Here is an 8,751-nt window from a genome sequence, read left to right on the forward strand (position 1 = left end):
TATTATTTCCTCATCTTCCTCATCTTCGTGACCGTGATTTGTTATCAACAAGTCAACACAAATTCAATTTTTTAAAACATTATAGAAAAAGAGACTGACACGCTTTCAAACGTGTTTTAACGTGAGTTCCGCCTGATTGTTATTGAATTCTGTTTTTGGATAGTTACTCTCGTTTGAAACGCTATCAAAGGCAAGATAAGTTACACTTCTGTGATTAAACGCTTTAAAAATTAGTACAAACCCGTTTTGTGCAGCCTGTAGGGTCCTATGTAGTAAAAAAGAATGAAGAAAAATGAAAAACTGGCCGCCTTTTCTCTTTATATGCTTGCGATATTGTCATGCAAATGATATGTTTCCGGTTTGAAAAACAAAAAACGATTTTTCAGAGACTGGGAAGGCATTTTGGATGTGTACGTTTGAGTAAGTTTTATCAGCAGTACGTCGTGTTTTGAAGTTGAGTTTTATTAGCAGAGCATCGAGTGGTGGAATGGGGAGTTTTGACAACAGGGCGCCGAGTTTTCGAGTAACGAGTTTTGGGTAGCAGTGTAAAATTTGGAGTAGTGAATTTTTACAGCAGTATGTCGAATTTTACACCAGAAATTATTATTTGCAAGTGTAGAACAGATAACACTTCATTTCTTTTAACCACAAATACATTAAAGTGATCATATTTACAGTAAACGCAAAATTTATCTGTACGAATATATATAATTTATATTTATACTAGAACACGTGCTCGTCAATATATAACGATGTTCTCTTTTTTTTTTTTTCGCGCGAATTTCTGTTTTGCTTGCCATAGAGGTTTAGTTCCATAGCTGGAGTGCTTGTTTTCAGATTTATATTTTTCCCCTTTTTGCCGTTCGTATCTTTTTTACTTAAATTTTATTTCTGTATATATATCATACACAATATTTATTATGCAATATTTTTAATGCATATTTCATTTTATTTATTTATTTTTTTTAATTAATTCCAGTATATCAAACATATATTCTGGATTTACTGACCTTATAAGAAACGTAGTTTTATATCTTACTCGTGTAATTATTAGAGAAGATGGTGCCCGCGAGTGAGCACATTGCAATTCTATTTTTTCACTTATAAATTATAGATGTCGCAAGTAACTTTTGTTGCTGTTGGCTAACCTTACAAATAGATATATTCTTCTGGGCTTGACCTTTACCCCTGATCTGAGATGGAACGTACATCAAATCCGTTGTCAAGGCTGCTCGGAAAATGGTGGGATCGTTCTATCGTTCCAGTAAATATCTCACTGCTAATGCAATGCTCTACATGTATGAAAGCCAAGTACGTCCAAGGATGGAGTATTATTGCTACATCTGGGCAGAAGCTGCTAGAAGACAGAGTTCAAAATAGACTATGTAGCCTAGCGGGGGATGCCCTTTTCTCTTCCTTGCAACCTCTTTCCCACAGAAGAGACGTCGTGGGCCTACCTCTGCTTTATCGTTATTTTCATGGCAAGTGCTCATCTGAGCTCCAATCTATGGTCCCCCTTGCCAAACGTTCACGAGAAACACTCATCTAGCCAACACCATTATCAATAATGTTCCCCACTTTTTATCTGTGCCTAAACCTAAACGTAGATTCCATGAACAATGCTTTTTTTCTTAGAACTGCACGTCTATGGATCTCTTTTCTATTTTCCTACTTGCCAACTGACTACAATATGGTTGTCTTCAAGTCCAATGTAAACAAGTTCTTGATGAGCCGTTCCCCTTAAGTAATCCAATTCACCAAATTTACACTTCTAACGATTAATATGATATTGTCCCTTTGACTACTGTACACTCTTTAACCCTTATCCTCGAGTTGCCTCTAGGCCTTAAGTGGTTAATCCTTTGTAAAAAGATGTATATTTCATATTAGTTTTTTTTTATTATTAATTCCAATATATCAAACATATATTCTGGATTTACTGACATTATTAGAAATGTAGTTTTATATCTTACTAGTGTAATTATTAGAGAAGATGGTGCCCGCGAGTGAACACATTGCAATTCCAATTTTGTCAATTATAAATTATAGATAAGTCGCAAGTAACCTTTGTTGCTGCTAGCTAACCTTACAAATAGATATATCTATGCTAGAAACAAAACTTGTCCTATAATTATTTACTTTCCCTCTTGGAAAATCCACGTCCGTTTAGGATTTCAAGCAATTGATATTTTTTATCGTTTTCCTGAGATTTCATTCATCCAAGTGCGTGAGAAGTAACTAATTATTATTGTATGCACATAAAATTTTAATTCATACAACGAATAAAGATGATCTATGCATAATATAGTGTTTTATGTTAACGTCGATATGAGTGCCAGCATTTGCCACCAGCTTCTCAAGTTGTCTGAAAACCACATAAACTAATTCCACAAGCTGTGTTGTTTTACAAGAGTGAATGCTATAAGTATGTAAATACTTATGCAGAATACAAATCGTGCTGAAGAAATAAAAATATTCATTCATGTTTTTACCCTGATTCCCTGATGTTGGCTCGGGCTCGACCGGAAGCTGACGAGAACCGCCGGAACAAGCCGAACGCTGATCCAATATTAAAACGCTAGCAAAATTAAGCTAACAGACGACAAGAACTATGGAAGACAGTAGTTGCTGAGGCTGCAGTTTAGAGATTCTGAGTTCTTATCCCGTCGCGGTACACACCTGCCAAAGGCCAGAGGAATAGTTGTCCGAAACGTTGTGAAACAACTAAGAGATGAGGAGAATAGTCCACAATAAATAAATGAATAAATAATAATAATAACTCATCTCAATAAGAATTCCATTTGATTAAATCTATATATCTATAAAAGTGAACGTGTCTGTGTGTGTGTGTGTGTGTGTGTCTGTGTACATTTCCCTACGCAATAACTCTGTCAATTTTCGGTCTACAGGCTCGAGATTTGATATACAGGGTACTGAGATTTGGGAAAATCGACGTGATCGGTTTTAAGCCAGAAATTTGGCTGTTAAGGGGTCAAAGTTCAACGATTTGACATTTGAGAACTCTACAAAACCCCTCCGAAAATTTGGGGTCTAAACACTTGAAATTTTAGATATAGGTTCCTTGGACATGGATCTAACTTAATAACTGTATTTGAGCCCAAAATAATAAATGTAAAGAGGTCATAATAGGAGTCAACGTTAAAAAAAATTGACCGCTTTTTTTCTTTTTTTTTTTTTTTTTTTTGCTCATCATACACCTCCAAACTCCCGGGCAACGCCGGGCTGAAATGCTAGTAAAAAATAAACTCGTTTATTTATTTTATTTTATTTTATTTATTTTGTATTAAAAAAGCATTTAAGTAATTGGGTGATGTTGGTATTTTTATTTTTATTTTTATTTTTATTTTTATTTTTTAAATTATTTTTATTTTTTAAATTATTTTTATTTTTATTTTTATTTTTAAATTATTTTAATTTTTTAAATTATTTTTATTTTTATTTTTTAAATTATTTTTATTTTTTAAATTATTTTTATTTTTATTTTTAAATAATTTTTATTTTTTAAATTATTTTTATTTTTTAAATTATTTTTATTTTTTAAATTATTATTATTTTTATTTTTATTTTTAAATTATTTTTATTTTTTAAATTATTATTATTTGTATTTTTTTAAATTATTTGTATTTTTTAAATTATTTTTATTTTAATTTTTTAATTTTTTTTTATTTTTTAAATTATTTTTATTTTTATTTTTATTTTTAAATCATTTTTATTTTTTAAATTATTGTTATTTTTATTTTTTAAATTATTTTTATTTTTTAAATTATTTTTATTTTTATTTTTAAATTATTTTTATTTTTTAAATTATTTTTATTTTTTAAATTATTTTATTTTTATTTCTATTTTTAAATTATTTTTATTTTTTAAATTATTTTTATTTTTATTTTTTTAATTATTTTTATTATTTAAATTATTTTTATTTTTATTTTTAAATTATTTTTATTTTCTAAATTATTTTTATTTTTATTTTTCAAATTATTTGGCTGAGCATTTGATTAGTCAATAAAAATTGAACTTTTGAAATGGAAGCAGACAAATTTTGGAATAAATTGGTAAAAAATGATCCGACGACAATCGCTCCTGATAATAATCGGACGCATCGATAGAAAGCGCCTGAGAAGAATGTGGCTGAACAACAACAGCGCTATTTTATACATTATGCCAGCTGAAATTAAAAAAAGACCGCTCGGCAAATGGAAACGTTAATTTATTGTCAAGATTTGTTGCCACATTTCACAAATTTTTCTCCTTTCAACGTATAAAGACGTTGTCTTTAAATATTTATAGAAATACGTCGAAAAAATAAAAGAAAAGGAAGAAGTTTGTGACGGAAAAAAAGGTAAAATGACGGGCACATTTTATTTGGATTAATTTGTTCACATTTTTGTGAACTTGGGTATTTTTTTTTTTTTTTACCTCGGAGCAGGTTCTAAATTCTTCTGAATGATTTTTTATCATGTGAAGGAGAGTAGCATAGCGCGCACAGCTATATGCAAATACAGAGTCGTGACGTCACGGTAAGGAAAAAGAAGACAATAAAAAAGAGGAGAGTACGTTCGAGAAGACGATACCGTTAGAGACGTGGATGGCATTCGTGAAAAAGTTTGAGTAAACAACCCCATGGATGATGTCACAGTCGTAACGAGAAGTCACGCGTGGCGGGAGAATGAGCAAATAAACGTCATAGAACAAGAAAAAAAAAGCGAGTTGAAGTTGTTTCAATTATTTGTGTTCTTTGCGACTGAGGCTACAACGTGTTGGGTGACTTTACATTAATTCGACACATTCACAAATAAAAAAAAATAAAAGAAGCGAAACTTTTGTTTGGGAGAAGCACTGAAATTGGCTAATTATAATGTGGAAGCGAATAACAATGAATCTGATTGGTTAGCTAGACTAAACGATTCGTTTACGTATAAAAACACACAAATTCCATGTATTTAGCCTGACGATTCCCTACGATGCTGAAATGCGGAAGCAGATGCGCAATTATTGCTAATTGCCATAAATATATTTTTATAACTTAAAATACACACATACACACGTACACATATACACACGTACACACGTACACACACACACATATATATATATACATATATATATATATATATATATATATATATATATATATATATGCATGCCTTAAATGCCTATTGGAGAGAACTTGAATTCCTCCTGGAGAGAACTTGAATGCCTACTAGACACAGTCCTCGAGTGTTTAAGGTCTCTCGGTACGGGGGTTTGCCAGAACAACTTGGCATGCGGATACTTTTCCCTAGAAGTAAACCCTGACTAAAAATTCAAAATCACATTTCGTATTCGCTGCTCAAATAAGATCTCCTCGCCATGGCATACTTACATAAGTTTTACGAAACAATTTCTTGGCCTTTTGGCCAAGATCAAAGTGTAGTATCTGTTCCGGCAGATGCTGCACTTAAGATAATTTGTACCAGTCAATGGAGGGGAAACCCTCTATACTGGGACAATTATTATTTTTGGTAACCAGAGTGCCCCCTTTTTGCCTACTTTTAGGGGAGCTGGTTTTTACCTCACATTAAAAACGGCCTTGTGCCTAATTTGCTCAGTGGGGGAGCAAATAAATACCATCTGTTCTTCAGATGCTGCACTTAAGATAATTTGTACCAGTCAATGGAGGGGAAACCCTCTATACTGGGACAATTATTATTTTTGGTAACCAGAGTGCCCCCTTTTGCCTACTTTTAGGGGAGCTGGTTTTTACCTCACATTAAAAACGGCCTTGTGCCTAATTTGCTCAGTGGGGGAGCAAATAAATACCATCTGTTCCGACAGATACTGCAAGCAAAGACCATATGTGGGGGCAACTCCACATATAAGACCTTGGTCAATGTAGGGGCAACCCTTCATACCAATTGTCACTATCCAGCTCCCCTACTCCCCGGGGAGTTGGTCCCCATTTCCCCTTCACTCCTCACTTTAAAAATCGGCCTTGTGCCTAATTTGCTCAGTGGGGGAGCAAATAAATACACTCTGTTCCGACAGATACTGCACTTATGATAATTTGTACCAGTCAATGGAGGGGAAACCCTCTATACTGGGACAATTATTATTTTTGGTAACCAGAGTGACCCCTTTTAGGGGAGCTGGTTTTTACCTCACATTAAAAACGGCCTTGTGCCTAATTTGCTCAGTGGGGGAGCAAATAAACACCATCTGTTCCGGCAGATACTGCACTTAAGATAATTTGTACCAGTCAATGGAGGGGAAACCCTCTATACTGGGACAATTATTATTTTTGGTAACCAGAGTGACCCCTTTTTGCCTACTTTTAGGGGAGCTGGTTTTTACCTCACATTAAAAACGGTCTTGTGCCTAATTTGCTCAGTGGGGGAGCAAATAAACACAATCTGTTCCGGCAGATGCTGCAAGCTATGACTAGCTATGACTAGCAAAGACCAGATGTGGGGGCAACCCCACATGCCTGACCTTTAACCAGCTCCCATTTCCCACTTCTCGGGAGCTGGTCCCCATTTCCCTTCCCCCTCCCTTCACTCCTCACATTAAAAATTGGCCTTGTGCCTAATTTGCTCGGTGGGGGAGCAAATAAATACCATCTGTTCCGGCAGATGCTGCAAGCTATGACTAGCTATGACTAGCAAAGACCAGATGTGGGGGCAACCCCACATGCCTGACCTTTAACCAGCTCTCATTTACCACCTCTCCGGAGCTGGTCCCCTTTTCCCCTTCCCCCTCCCTTCACTCCTCACATTAAAAATCGGCCTTGTGCCTAATTTGCTCGGTGGGGGAGCAAATAAATACCATCTGTTCCGGCAGATACTGCAAGCTATGACTAGCTATGACTAGCAAAGACCAGATGTGGGGGCAACCCCACATGCTTGACCTTTAACCAGCTCCCATTTCCCACCTCTCGGGAGCTGGTCCCCTTTTTCCCTTCCCCCTCCCTTCACTCCTCACATTAAAAATCGGCCTTGTGCCTAATTTGCTCGGTGGGGGAGCAAATAAATACCATCTGTTCCGGCAGATGCTGCAAGCTATGACTAGCTATGACTAGCAAAGACCAGATGTGGGGGCAACCCCACATGCCTGACCTTTAACCAGCTCCCATTTCCCACCTCTCGGGAGCTGGTCCCCTTTTTCCCTTCCCCCTCCCTTCACTCCTCACATTAAAAATCGGCCTTGTGCCTAATTTGCTCGGTGGGGGAGCAAATAAACACCATCTGTTCCGGCAGATGCTGCACTTAAGATAATTTGTACCAGTCAATAGAGGGGAAACCCTCTATACTGGGACAATTATTATTTTTGGTAACCAGAGTGCCCCCTTTTTGCCTACTTTTGGGGGAGCTGGTTTTTACCTCACATTAAAAACGGCCTTGTGCCTAATTTGCTCAGTGGGGGAGCAAATAACCAGCTCCCATTTCCCACCTCTCGGGAGCTGGTCCCCTTTTTTCCTTTCCCCCTCCCTTCACTCCTCACATTAAAAATCGGCCTTGTGCCTAATTTGCTTGGTGGGGGAGCAAATAAATACCATCTGTTCCGGCAGATACTGCAAGCTATGACTAGCTATGACTAGCAAGGACCAGATGTGGGGGCAACCCCACATGCCTGACCTTTAACCAGCTCCCATTTCCCACCTCTCGGGAGCTGGTCCCCTTTTCCCCTTTCCCCCTCCCTTCACTCCTCACATTAAAAATCGGCCTTGTGCCTAATTTGCTCGGTGGGGGAGCAAATAAATACCATCTGTTCTTCAGATGCTGCACTTCAGTTTCTTGTTCTCTTTCGGTGGAGGAGAAATCCTTCACGACTGAGACAATTTTTATTTTTGTACCTTTTCTCCACGTTAAAAAACGACCCTGGTGTCTAACTCTGTCCCGTGGGGAGGCATAGTAAATAGGTACATAAGTTTTATGAAGAATGATGCACCTTCTCCAAGCTGTATACTTTATTAGACTAGATGAATTCTTGTTCTAGAATCCAGTAAGAATAAGGGACCAAAACGAAAAATATACAACAACGTATGAAAATGGTTAATTGGGTTCAGAAAAATTATCTTCTAAATTTCTTTACTAACTCAGTGTTTGAAAGATAAAGAACTTTAATGGAACATTCGAATATCTATGTATCTCATATTGACTTCAAGTGTTAGCCCCAGGTCGTGGGTCCCTTGATGTCTGAGAACTTTGACTAAAGTAAAATATAACAAATAATAAAAGTGACATTGTCTGTGTGTGTGTGTGTGTGTGTGTGTGTGTGTGTGTGTGCGTACATTTCCCTACCAAACTGCTCTGTCAATTTTCAGTCTACAGATTCGAGATTTGACATAAGGAGTAATGAGATTTGGGAAAATCGTTTCAATCGGTTTCGGCCAGAAATTTAGCTGTCAATGGATCAAACCGTTGAACTTTGACCCCTTAACAGCCAAATTTCTGGCCAAAAACCGATCACATAGATTTTTTTTTCAAATCTCAGTACCCTGTATATCAAATTTCCAGTCTGTAGACTAAAAATTGGCAAAGTTATTGCGTAGGGAATTGTACACACACACACACACACACACACACACACACACACACACACACACACACATCCAAACATACAGACACACAGACACGTTCACTTTTATAGATATACTACCATGGGTACCCGGCGTTGCCCGGGTGTTTGGAGGTGTATATGGAGCCAAAAAAAAAACGGTCAATTTTTTTTAATTTGACCCCTAACATTTATTTC

General features: G+C 36.3%; 1 pseudogene; it reads left to right on the forward strand.

Moving 5' to 3' along the window:
- Window positions 1-5,397: 5,397 nt before the first annotated feature.
- Window positions 5,398-5,544, forward strand: LOC145261363 (U2 spliceosomal RNA; annotated as a pseudogene).
- The last annotated feature ends 3,207 nt before the right edge of the window (window positions 5,545-8,751 follow it).

This window comes from Euprymna scolopes, chromosome 37 (genome assembly GCF_053919585.1).
Source record: "Euprymna scolopes isolate OS-2025 chromosome 37, ASM5391958v1, whole genome shotgun sequence".
Taxonomy (NCBI): Eukaryota; Metazoa; Mollusca; class Cephalopoda; order Sepiida; family Sepiolidae; genus Euprymna; species Euprymna scolopes.